Below are 13565 nucleotides of genomic sequence, written 5' to 3'. Positions count from 1 at the left end.
TCTCGGCCCAGGGTAATTCTGGGCGGAGATTTTTACCTGATACTAAATCCAAGGGAGGATAGATTACCTGTAAGAAAAACACTCAATCTACCCAAAATGAGGGAATGGCTAAAACATTATATTGGTGCTAGGAGATGTCTGGAGAGTGGAAGGGGTTAAAAAGCATTAATTCACTCTCCAAAATAACAAATATGGCAATCCCGTCTGTCTTAGTTTTAGGAAACAATACTTGCAAGCCACAGCAGCTGTAATCATTCAACATAATATAGCTTCCGTTAGAAAGCTGCCTAAAAATTGGATCTATCACTGCAGTTGGAGAACCTTGCAGGTGGCAGGATAAGTTGGTCGAAGAACCGTCACAGGCTCCATGTAAATCAACACCCAGACATAAAAGTGTACTGCTTAGTGTGCTTTTGCAGTTTGTGCCACTAAGAAATAATTATTTTCCCCCACTCCAACATCGGTGTGTATGTGGTAATTCACAGGTTGACTTAATGTATTCTTTACCCAACCTTTCATACACGCCAGCTGGTATATGTTTCAAACAATACTGAAAATGGAAAATTGTGACAGGCAGAGTGATTGTTCCCTGTATTAGCCATTCTGTTGCAGGTTTTTCCGAAACAGTTAATGGTAATCTTTCCAGCTTTTCAATGCTCAGCACCGTTTAGTCTGCTCCTCTTTGTGCCATAGTGATTTATTTATTTGTAATGTTAAATACAGAAAACAATGACCTTGGGTTGATTAGACGCCATGGCACATATCCAGAACAAAGATTTTGTAACGTCCAGCATAAAAGCATTATAGAACGCAATTGTGACTGTCCATGCTGTAGCATGAGAAAATCCTGTTCCATTATGTCTATGGCAGAGGATACTATGCTGTCCAAAGAATAAATTCTGGATTACAGAGTTGTTAACCCATTGTCAACTACAGAGAGAGCTTTTTCTAAATTAATATGATCCATTTTTCATATTCATTCTGCAGTCTCTGCTTGTGTCACGTTTCAAGATTCATTATTAATTGCATATTTACCAGGGTATATAAAACGTTTATGACGCTGTTTTGCTGGACCTTGTAAGAAGCCCCTTAAATCAATGCCATCTTTAAGTAAAGATAAGTGTTATTTTACCTCTGTTAGTGTGGACTTTTATAGCCACTCAAGGCACAGTTTTCCTACACTGTATTTTGTTACTATTCCCGGATGTTGTCTCTGGACATATCTTGGATCTGGCCTAGTGAATGTAAATCCTTGTGTTTTATTCAGGAATCTATCTTGACATGTGTCTGTGTTTGTGGGCCAGATTGACTATTTCTTCTAATCAGGATCAGTTCTGTTTTTAAGTAAAATTGTTTTTACGTCGACCCCTCCCTCCGTACTGTTTTTACTATCAGTTGTAGGTGTAGGTATGGATGGTTTGTTCAAATCTTTTATCTTAGCTAGGCCAAGACAGGATGTCTGTCGGACAGTGTCGTTCAAAAACATTATTTGTTCAGGGATAATGCAGGCTCAAAATAAAGCTTTTATTCCCTGTACCTGCCAGTCTTTTGTGCCCCAGACAATTTTTGTTTCAATATGGTCGCTCCAAAATTCAAAACCTAGTGAGGACAGCTGGGCATAAAAGGCTGCAGAATAAATGTGCTTACTATTAGTCAACATACTTTTCATTCCTGTCTTATTAACATTTTTAAAGTGAAATGTTTCTAGATTTGAGACATTAAAACCTGAGAGTTATGGAAAATGTTCATAGAATGTTTTTGAGCTACCCTTTGGTGGCACTGGACATTGTTCTCATTGATTTAAAGTATAAACATTTCTAGGGTTTGCAGACTTGTCAAAATAATGATGACCAAAGTGATTACAACAATACATTTGTTCATAATCTGATGAACCTTCTAAGTATTCATGTTTTGTAAATTTTGCAGACATCTCTAAGTCTAACATCAGATTATTGACAGTCTCAAAATCCCAATCATCTGAAAAGGTGCTGGGTGAGACAAAGTCACTCAAGGAAACCTTGAATTGGGGTGGAATCTTTAACAGCGCTGCAGGGCGATAGATGTCATAATCAGTTCTGTCCCAAGCTTTACCACCAGGTATAGGAACGGCTGTGATGTTCACTGATGTCAAGTCTCTTTGTTCACGATGAGATGATTTTTGTGGCTTGAGGAGTAAGTTGATGTTCTTACTTGCTGTTTCCATTTTACTATATCTTCCATTTATCAGCATTCCCAAACTTAACAGAAGAATTAGCCAAAGTAGGAGTAAAAGTATGCCTAGCACAATCCAAAGTTCAACCCATGGGGAAACCAGATGAGTTTTTTCAAGTTGCTGAAAAGGTTCCAATACTTGTTCTTTAAAAGTTTTATTTGCTGGCGTCGTTTCAGGCTCACTGGGATCCTCGGAAAACATATCAAAGTTACTGGAATAGCCAGCCAGAGGCAGTTCTGTCAATGGTAGGTATTGCATCAGGATTACGTGAAATCACTGGAGCTACTGGATCGTTTGTCATATTTGTATAGTCAGATGCTACTTCATTTTAGACAGGAGTGTCTTGACAAACTATTGTTTGGGTCTCAAGAGGCACAAGTTCCATGGCTTTATTGCTTAGTCCTTCCTTTCGCACTGCAGATTCTTCAAAGGTGATTAGTCTCTCAGTTTGAACCTCTTGGATAGTAGCAAGATTTGGTTGTCTGCTACATCTTTGGAGTCCATTGGGCCTACTACTTATGATTGGCCACATGATGTGGTTTTACCAGGTCGATAGATACAAACCTATTCTCCTTTCTTCCAGAAAGGGTTGGCAGTAACACTGCTCTTGATCCGTGGATTGCTAGCACAGGTAGTGGTTGTCTGTAAGAAGGCCCAAATTCCTTCTTGTCCGCAATCTTTTCTCTATCTAGATCCCCAATCTTTGGAATCCAGGCAAGCCTTGCTGGGACGGGTGGTTCCCATTCAGTGGTTGTTGGCTTCTGCAATGTGTTGCTTTGACTTCTCCTTGTTTCATTTAAGTCCTGTAAAACAGCCAAACGGTCTTTGATATCAAAAGGGTTTCGTTCTACGACTGAAGTGTGACGATAAAGGTCCTGAACAATCATTCTAGTACCAAAAAAGATTTCATATGGAGTTATTCCACCCAGAGAATTTCTTGGCAGATTATTTAGACTACTTTGGACAGTTATTAGATGTTTGACCCACCCGTCACCCGAGCCTAATACCCTAGCTGTTATAGATTGCTTTTTGCCCAGTTTATTTCTCTCCACTACAGAATTTCCCTCATGATGGAATGGACTAGAATGCTGCATTGCATCGCCTAGATTGGCCATGGCCTCCTTGTAAGCTTTGGAGCTAAACGCAAGACCCTGGTCAGAATGTAGCGTGCCAACTGCGTATGTGCCGATAAAGACTCACAAATCTTTTATAACAGTTCAGGCGTCAGCCGAGCCCTAAGGCTACATACAAATGAATCTTGAGCATGAATCCACTGCGACCATGATATATTTGTAGTTACCATCCCTCTGTAAGGGACCGCATTGATCCAGGTAAACTCAAGCTAATGACTTATCTGAGAATAACAGGGGCATCTGCGCAGGGCGTTTCACTGTTGAAACCTTCATTTTCTGGCAGATTTCACATTCCAAAACATAGTTTCTGGTCTTTTTCCTCATGCGTGGCCACCAGTATCTTTGTTTTAATAATGATACTGTGGCTGAAACGCCTGCGTGTGCAGAGGCAAGCCCTTCATGTGCTGCTAAGATTAGTCCTAATCTATGTTCCATGTTTGGAATTACTCTATCCCCCACTCCAGTTATTCGAGCAAAAGGAACATTATTTGCATCAGTTATATATGAGTATTTGAGTGGAAAGCATTTTGGTAACATTTTACCACTGTCTTTGTTGGAAGCGGTGACAGCCTGCATTATTTCGCTGTCTATTTTTGTTTTCGAACAAGTGATTGCAGCTACGGAAGCTGTTTGCACAGCTTCCTTCGCGGCTTCATCAGCCAATGAATTCCCTGCAACGTGAACGCGATGATTCAGTGTATGGATCCTGTGAGTCTTTTGTAGTTTTTTCTATGATTTAACTACTTGTTACCAAAGCAACTTATGCTTGATTGTGCCACCTTTTGCATCTTTGAAACCGTTTTGAATCCAATTCTGCAAGTATTCATTGTAAGATTGCACACAGTAATACGACTCGCACACTATGAGTGTGGGGAATTTGCGAACGATATTTTCAAACGCCATATTGAATGCCTGTAGTTCAGCTTGCTGAGCTGTACAATCTGCTATAGATTGCGTTTTTGTGACCATAGGTCGGAATTTACCATCGCACCAGCGACCTTTGACAATCGCTCACGCAGTACTATCAGATTATTTACCCCCAATTGCGGGCTGTGCTGATACATCTGTATGAATTATACATTCGTACTGTTCTAGAGGCAGAATCTCAGTGGGCAGAGGACATTCTTGTTCATATTGTAGAAATTCTTGTGTTTTCAAATAGGGGCAAAAACGTATTCAACGTCTGTTGCAGCAAGAGAGTTAACCCATTGTATCCATCTTGGATGTAAAGCCTTTGCATTCAGAATGCTTGCTTTTGTCACTGCTTCTAAAGACGGCACAGGAGTAACGACCATTATGCGTGTACCCTGTGCGAGGGCTCTCCCTTATGCTACTGCAGTTTCAACTGCTGTCAGAATTTTTTCTGTAGAGGTGAATTTCATTTCAGCTTTTGTGTGCAAGTGTGATTTATAAGCAATTGGTACTTTTTCACCTTCATTAAAGGTTAAGTACGTGTATCCGCATCTTCCTGGGCTGATTCTGATTACAAGGTTTCATACGTTTACGCGAGTCTGTAAATGTGTTGTTGCTAACATGTCTGTTTGTACTGAATGCAAAATTTCTGTGTGTTTTTGAGTCCAATTAGTAGTTTTGAAATCAGGTTTGATTAATTCGTAGAGAAGTTTAACCCTTTCTGCGTAGTTTAGTATGTAAGTTCTTCCGAAATTTAGGAAACCTAGAATTGACTGTAAGTTTTTCAGCGTTTTTGGAGTTTGGAGCAGTGCCCACTTTTCCAAAAAGCTGGCTGCCAGGCTTTTGCCTTCACTTGATAACTCGTATCCTAGAAAAAGGATGTTGAGGTGGGCAATTCTTAATTTTTTTAAGTTGAATTTGTACCCTTCAGAGGCGAATACAAGTATAATGGTATTCACTCTGTTCAAGTGTCAGTCCAAGTCATCTTCTGTTAGATAGATGTCATCGACATAAGATAATGCCTCATCATCATACGTTTGTAGTAACTCTGTTACTCTAGCTGAAAATAACCCAGGACTTTTCTTGAATCACTGGGGGAGACGACAGAAGTGACTTTGTGTCCCCATAATTGAGAAATCGGTCGAGTACCTGCTTTAAGGTGCAATGTTTTGACAGAAGAAACCGTTAGAAATATGTAATGTGGTTTTATATTTTTTACCCACAATGTTATTCATTAGTGCTGCACCGTGTGCATTTTGTAATGGAAATGTTTTGCAACAATAGTTTAAATGACTGTAATCCAAAACTAGACGATATGTATTGTTTGGTTTGGAGACAGGAAACAAAGGATTGTTCATTGGTGAGGTGCATGTTTCAATCACCCCTTGGTATTCAAGTTGATCTAATATCTCCATGACCTGTTTTTTAGCTTCTTGCTTTACTGCATACTGCCTTTGTGCAGTTAGTTGTGTTTTTAACTGGATTTTATGGTGAGGGGAATACTCATCCCATCCTACATGATTATTTTATAATGGTTTAGCATGGGCTACAGCCCATTTTCTTGCATAGGTGTATTTTAAGTGAATTGGAATATGACTAGAGAAGGCTGGCATAATGTTGTCTTTGCCATGTGGGCATTCCCTGACAAATTTTGGTGGCCAGTCTTTTTCAGCTAGAAGAATGTCATAACCCTTAGAGATCGTCTCCCAAAAGAGAGATCTTATTTTCCTAGTTATGTCCCCCTCCATTTTCAACTTGGATGTACTCATTCAAGTCCACTGACTCCAGATGATCCTTCAAGATCTTGCGAGCTATGGTGACTTCTGCTGCGCTGTCCAGCATTGTCTGGGCCCACTCCCCATTCTTGAGTTGTGTCCTCAAGATCCTCGACATGTCTGATTTTTAGACCTGCTACCTTCTTCTTGGTGAATGGAGCTTTCTTATATTTTGGAACTTGTTGATCGTATTTAGACTTCACACGTTCTTCCTTGTGTTCTGACCGTCCTCTTCTTTCCGATTTCTGTGAGGAAGTCTGAAAGGTACGAGAGGAACGTGTATCAGTATCTTGATATCTATCAGGTTTTTTCAAATTATCCCTGTTTCTGAGGTTATACCTCCTTTCAGAGGGCTCTTTTTGAGGACACCTTTCTCGGGACTGAGAACGCTTCTCTTTAGAAGATTGTTTAGTGTTCTCCCACTTCTTTTTAGGAACAGTGAGAGTGTTTTTAATAAAGACCTTTTCAGGACTTTCAGTTAGTTGGGGTTTAACTGGTTTCCCACCCAAACTATCTGTACCTAGTTCTTCATAGCATTTTTCAATTATTCTGGCCAGTTCATATGGTTGCTCAGTTACATTAAATTCTCTTAATTTTTGTAGGATCGCCACGGATGCTGCCTCACCTTTAATATTAGCTAATATTATAGCTGAGACCTGTTTGAAATCTCTCAGTAATTTCATACCCAGATTCAAAGCAGGCTCTGCCCCGTATTCATTTTGAATCTGTTTAAGGACATCTGGTACAACCACTATCAATGGAACGCCATGTGTTTTTGTGTAGATTGCAGCAAAGACTGCACCCCAAGTGTCACAGTCCTCCAGGTGTGGTGCAATCCCCATTGGTAAACAGATTGTTAAAATTCTGTGTTTCTCATGAGGGGTAGTATCGGGAAATACTGCCTCGATTTGAGTAATTTTTTGAGCTATCCCTTAATGCGGACAATTTACCAATGACTGATTGTATAGTCTGTGGTGTGAATTTATTTGTGTTCCCCTGGTAAGGGGTTTGTTGTGGAATCCTTATAGGAGGTTGGACTGTTAGAGTCCGCATGACATATTGAACCAATTGTCTATGTATTTTAATTAGTTGTTTCAGTTGAACTAATAGTTCTGCATCTGTCATTTTTTCAATGGCAGGGTGTGTGTATAGCTGGCTAGTACTGGCCATGTTGCTCCTGGTCTGCCTAGTGGACCGAGCCTGGTATTATGATTTTGATGTTGTAGGGCGCCTTTAAACCAGAGCGCATGCTTTTGGTAAGTTAGCGGAATTTTAATATCCTCGAAAGGAGTGTATTCCGTGGCAGATTCCTCTTCTTCGTAGAGGTGAAACACATGTGTTACTGAATTTGCTTCAGGGAAGAAAATCTATGAATAGAATGCCTCTGTCTGTCGATATTCATGTGCCTCTATGACAAAAATTACCCTACCACCTCTTGGTGATAGGCCATTTGTTATAAGCTTTATAGTGATGGTTTTCCTTAAGTTTTCCAGGATGACTATAGCATCCGGGTCGTCTTGTTGGAAACCTGTAATGTCTAAGCCCGGTTGGGCTGCAGCTGCTGCAGCTCCACCGGTTGTGTTGTTGTCGCCATTAAGCAACATTGTTTTATGAAAGTTTGCAGTGCAAGTTTCAAGGAAACAAAGATAAGGTGCACAATATTTTGGAACACTGTATCCTTCAACATTGAACAAACCAAAAACTAATATATAGGATTTTTGTCCTACTCAGTTATGGCGGATATTGTATCCTTTTGGCCACTCCAGACGTCTATTGGAGTTTTTTAAGGGAAAAAGGGGTCTCTGTGAAAAGCACGACTGAGTTACTTGAGTATCTAGCGTTAAATTAGTGCCTTATCAAACGTTGAGCGCCATGTAGTGTAGTTCCTATATTCCCAATAGGCTCTGCGCATTAGAATATTATATCCTATAGATTTGGCGTAGGACTTATGTTGACTAGGTCTCTATCGAATATACTAAACTTAACTGTGAGTGCTAGGTAGCTCAGAGGTCACTGGATTCGTTCTCGAATAAACAAGAAGTGATACGTTTCTGAAAACCGCATCAACATGACAACTTTGTTTCCCCAAGAATAAATGTATCTTCAGAGTCTTGGAAACCATAGATAGATATTTTACTCAGTCAATCGTGCATGCTTCGTTTCATCAGAGGTGCAGAGAAAATAGAGAGACAGGCGTTTTCAATAAAAGGGATTTATTGAACAGTCTTCTTTCTCATGCAAGTAAAGTGAACTGCTACAATTGTAATTCAGGCTGCAAAGTATAATGCGTACAGCGTGAAGAGTATTATAAAATAATACTGTAAAAGCATTGTATGGTTTCTAAACCATAGATAAATATATACATAAATAACAAAGGCTAAAAGTACTCAACTGGTACTTCTAAAATACTCCTACCCCGATGTACCTAACCTAAGTCTAGTACGAGGGAAGAAGTAAGTGTGGTGTAGCATAGGTTTAGTTTCTTTGGCAAGAATCTATCCAAGATTTCTCTTTAGGGTCTAATCAGCTCCATACCTTAGTTTAGAATGAAGGAGGTCTGGTATCTCTGTCTTGGGACTCGATTTCCCAACACCCGCGAGGGGACTTGGAAACACTGGAGCTGCATTCTCAGCGAGAGAAAGGACAGCTTCTCGATCAGTGCGTCAGCTGGAGGGTCGGCATCCTTCGGCACTTGCTGTAGCGAGCTGCGTCGGGCAAGGTGATAGTCGAACTGCTCCGAACCACTGTGTCCTTGCTAGAGTAAGTGAAGGCATATTTATTCCTTGAAGGTGCCTAGTTTGACGTAAAGTCTGGTATAATAATGTCAGTAAAGAACCCCAAGTGAATGGTAGTTCTTTGTAAACTCCATGAGTTCTTGGACAGATCAATATTCAAGCAAAGGGATGTCCCTGACTGCTTAAGCCAATTTTTCAAGAAATCGTTTTGTTTTTTTGGTACGGTGGAAGTAGCCATGCCTGTATTTGGACTGCATGGGCTAGGTCTAAATATGGGTATGATTTCTATGCCTATATTAGGGCAATGTGAATTGTACCTATATAAGGGCATGAATCTGTAAATCTCGCTCGGATCCTATAACGCCATACAGCAAAGGCTTGGAGAAGAAAGTTGCCCTCTTTGCAGAGTATTTAATGATTTTTACTAATAACTTACTAGCCTCACTCGTGATAATAGAAGAGATCTTGGTCCAATTTGGGAAAGTGTCAAGTTAACCAACCAAAAACAGAGATTATGGAGTGGAACTCCCAAAGTAACAACTCAATGGTAAAGGAAAGGATACGATGTCTGTGTATGCAGATAGTGAAGGACATGGATAAAATAGCCTATCTGAATTTTATTAAAGTACGGTCAGAAACCAGGAAGCATCTAAAGGTGTTGGGGGGCCTTCCTTTATCATTCATGGGGCATTCCAATATCCTTAAAATGGCAATTCTCCCAAAATGTACGCATATTTTCAATACTATACCACTGGAATTCAAGAGAGAGTGGTTTAATAAGCTGCAAGAGGAACTGAGCAGTTTCATATGGGCATCAAAGGGAATCAGTATAGCATTGAAAAATCTACAAATGAAAAAGGAGCATGGACGGTATGCTAGCTTGGATCTCTTTCAATACTGTAGAGCAGTTCAATTCAAGAATATAAGAGTATTATTAAGAGCATCAGATTTACCCCATATACTTGCAAGCAGTGAAACAAGGGGAAGGCAGCTATTTCTTATATAAAGTTGGGAATCCAAAGTTCTTCTAAAAAGTGAAACTGAAAATTCGATGTATTGCCTCCAAACATAGGTGCCAAATCAGGAGAACTTTGAAACTACCATATTTTAGTGACTTTGCTCCATTTGGTCCTCCCCGGGAACTTCAGATTGCTTGAAGGATAAACTTTCAATCCCTCTGAAAGAAGAGGGTATAATGAAGTGGGGTCAGCTACTAGAAGGAATACTCTAATACGATGGAAGCAACTCTTAACAATGACTAATGGCACACTGGGTTATGTCCATGTGGAAGGATGGGCCATGAAATAGTGACTTTGAAAGGAAGAAACAAGGAAATTTGGTGCAAAAGAAAGTTATGTCAAGATTGTATTGGGTATTCATCTCATTCAGAGTGGTAGACTTCATCTTACCTGCAGTGATCTGGGGGAAGGATCTGTTGATGCTTGATACACAAGAATTATGGCAAGTATCAATATATCTATGGTTTGGTATATTATTAAATCCGCTTCTCTTAGGAAAAACCATTTATTCGCAACGCACAGAGCTTATTGGGCACCAAAGAAATCGTACAAGCTTACAAACAGAAGGTGAAACGCAGTCCCAACCGCAGAAAAGAGATGGTGGAATATAAACATATGTTTCGGCAATGCCCCCGCCTCTAGAACTTTTGGAATGAAGGGGGTAAGATACTCATGGAGGTAATGGGCCAGTACATAGAGGTATGCACAGATCTAGTCACGTTCGGGGTGAGAACCCGTAACGCAGGAATTTCTAAATTAAGTATTAAACAGAAAAACCCGCTTTGTGTATTAATTATATTGGCTAGATAAGAAATCTGTATTAAATGGATGCTCCACAATCCACTAACCCTGTGGGAGTGGTTAGCATCGATCCAAAGGGTGAATGCACTGGATTGGAGTGGGAGGCAGAGTAAGAGAATAGAATTAGGGGATATTTGGGAACAGAAATATAATCAAGAGGGCTGATGCATAAAATGTAACTGGAGGTTCAATGATTATACAATACAGCAATAACTTTCAATCATGGGCCTTATGTTGGTAGTTCAGAAGGCTGCCCCCCTCGAATTGAGTGGGATAGGACTGAAAGGATGCCCGTCAGATGGCATGGATCTCCCTCCCTCTGAGACACTCGAGGGCAAACCCAAGATGGTATAGATTTGGGATCCCTGATATCTACTATTATTGTTTATTGCGCAATGAGGACAATAAAAAAAAGACCTGACCAGGTCCAAGTGAATGCCTCACACCCAGGCCTTATCCTCCAGGCCCTCCTACGAGTGCAACTGGAGAGAGCCACAGGGGGCACAGTGTTAGGGGGCGCCATCTGTCCCGGGTGGATCAGGTGGTATGGCAGCCGTGGTGGATAAGTGTGGTGAAGACAGATGCCACACCCGTGTTATTCAGAGACCCATATGGGGGTCAGCGGACCACCATGTGTTGGTCGCTCACAGAGGCCTCTGGGGCTGGGGGTGCTGCTACTTTGTGGTCCGGGGCATCACGCAGGGCCCAGGCCCAAGAAAGAAGAACCAATTTTGCTGCGTGCCATTATTTTTTTTCTTTTTATTTTTGTTCCCTTTGTGCTAAAGTTTCTTTTAGCTTTTTTTTATTTATAATTTATGGTCCCCGGGGCTACGGTCTGCCCTGCAGGACAAGTCCAAAAACAACAGTTGATGGACAGAATGCAGAACAATGTCATACATTCACCCCAGTACAGAGATCTGGGCCTAAATCCGTCGTTTTTTTGCATCCACACCCCCCAGTTCAGACATGGCCATAAGCAAATCAGCCTTGACCCTGTGCCTCATGGGAACTGTCCAGCCCGAACTGCCAAGCCATGTCTTCCCTGGACCGGAATCAAGCATCCTAGGACCGGTTTCTGGCTATCAGCCGTCTTCAGCCAGGATTGCTTGACTCCAGTGGCCTGAGAGCACCGGACTCACATCTGAGCATACCGATCCCACTTGGGGTGGAAAAAGCAAAAACAACAGTTGGACTGTTCCCATGAGGCACAGGGTCATGGCTGATTTGCATATGGCCATGTCTGAACTGGGGTGGTGTGGAGTGCAAAAAAACAATGTATTTAGGCCCATATCTCTGTACTGGGGTGCATGTATGACATTGTTCTGCATTCTGTCCATCAACTGTTATTTTTGCATTTGATTCTTGATTCCGGTCCAGTAAAGACATGGCTTGGCAGTTTGGGCTGGACTGTTCCCATGAGGCACAGGGTCAAGGCTGATTTGCATATGGCCGTGTCTGAACTGGGGTGGTGTGGAGTGCAAAAAAATGATGGATTTAGGGCCAGATCTCTGTACTGGGGTGAATGTATGACATTGTTCTGCATTCTGTCCATCAACTGTTATTTTGGCATCTGCCGGACAAGTCGGCGGCCGAGGAGGAGAAGTGGATTCGGGGCACCGCATAAGTTGAGGAGCCCCCAGGATGTCCCTTGTGGCTGGAGCGCCATACTGTTGTGGGTTGGGGCTGTGCATATGGCACTGTTTCTGATGACAATGCAGCAGCTTGTCATATCATGGGGAGCCACTCTCTTCTGTGATCAGAGCAGGGCCAGATGCCTGCGGAGTTGAAAGCCCCATAGGGGGAGAGGCAAAGCCCCTCTCTGCCTCTTGGCCCCATGGTCTCACACCACCAGGGGCCATGTAGTAGGAAGCTGGTATCACTGCTTATGCTTCCGCTGCCATTGGAGGTCAGGTAGCCGATTGCCCACACAGTATGTGAGGCAGAGAGGTAGGTCATCTAGCACCCACCATGGCACTAGTGCCGCCACCGTCCGGGCCCCTTCTCAGCACCGAGCTCCAAGATCAAGTGGTCATCTTTCTTCATGGCCAGACCGCACCCCCAGGACTTCTGTATTGTCCGTGTTGAGCTTGAGACAGTAGTCCTTCATCCAGTTGGTGATGTTCATCATACATCTGTTGAAGCTGGTTGTGGTGGTGGGGGTGGTCTTCTGACAGCGAGAGAATGAGCTGAGTGTCATTGGCCTAGGAGATGATGCTCAATCCGTGTGATTTGATGGTGTTGGTCAGGAGGGTCATGTATGTGTTGAAGAGGTTGGGGTTAAGTGACAATCCTTGGAGGATGCTGCGGATGATTTTCTTGGGTTCTGAGGTGAACACTGGGAGATGGATTCTCTGGGTACTGCTTGTGAGGTATGAGGCAATCCATTGCAGGGCGTCTCCCTGGTGTAGAGTCTGTTGATCAAGATGTGATGGGAAACAGTGTTAAAGTGGCTGACAGATCCAGGAGGATGAGGGTTGCCATTTCGCCTTGGCCCAGGAGGAGCAAGGGGACGCCAATGGCGCAATAGGGATTGTGTTGGTGTTGTGATTGGGTCGGAATTAGGATTGAGAAGGTCAAGGAGTTTTGTTCCAGGTGTTTGGTGAGTTGCTGGTTGAGTGTCTTCGAGAACCTTTGTCGGAAAGGGGAGCAGGGAATTTGGGTTCGTAGTTCTTTGGTTCTGCTGGGTTGGAGAATCATTTCTTCAGGAGAGGCCTCACTTCAGTGTGGTTCCAGTCTTCCAGGAAAGAGGTTGAGGTGATGTAGGTATTCAGGACTTTCTTATGCTCATCGCCAGTCATCTTGCTCCCAAGGTTTTTTTTTATTGATTTTTATTACATACAACTCATGCAGTGTATTCAGCACCATAACATGGCTACAGGCATGGTCAGTTTGAAACAGTAAGGAAAGAAAAGAGAACAAAAATACAAATAAAAAACAAACAGCTTGTGCAGTGCAGTATATCAGCTTCACATTCATAT

The sequence above is a fragment of the Lissotriton vulgaris genome, chromosome 1_1, assembly GCF_964263255.1.
Source record: "Lissotriton vulgaris chromosome 1_1, aLisVul1.2, whole genome shotgun sequence".
Classification (NCBI taxonomy): domain Eukaryota; kingdom Metazoa; phylum Chordata; class Amphibia; order Caudata; family Salamandridae; genus Lissotriton; species Lissotriton vulgaris.
The sequence above is the reverse complement of the archived record's forward strand: the minus strand, read 5'-3'. Positions refer to the sequence as shown.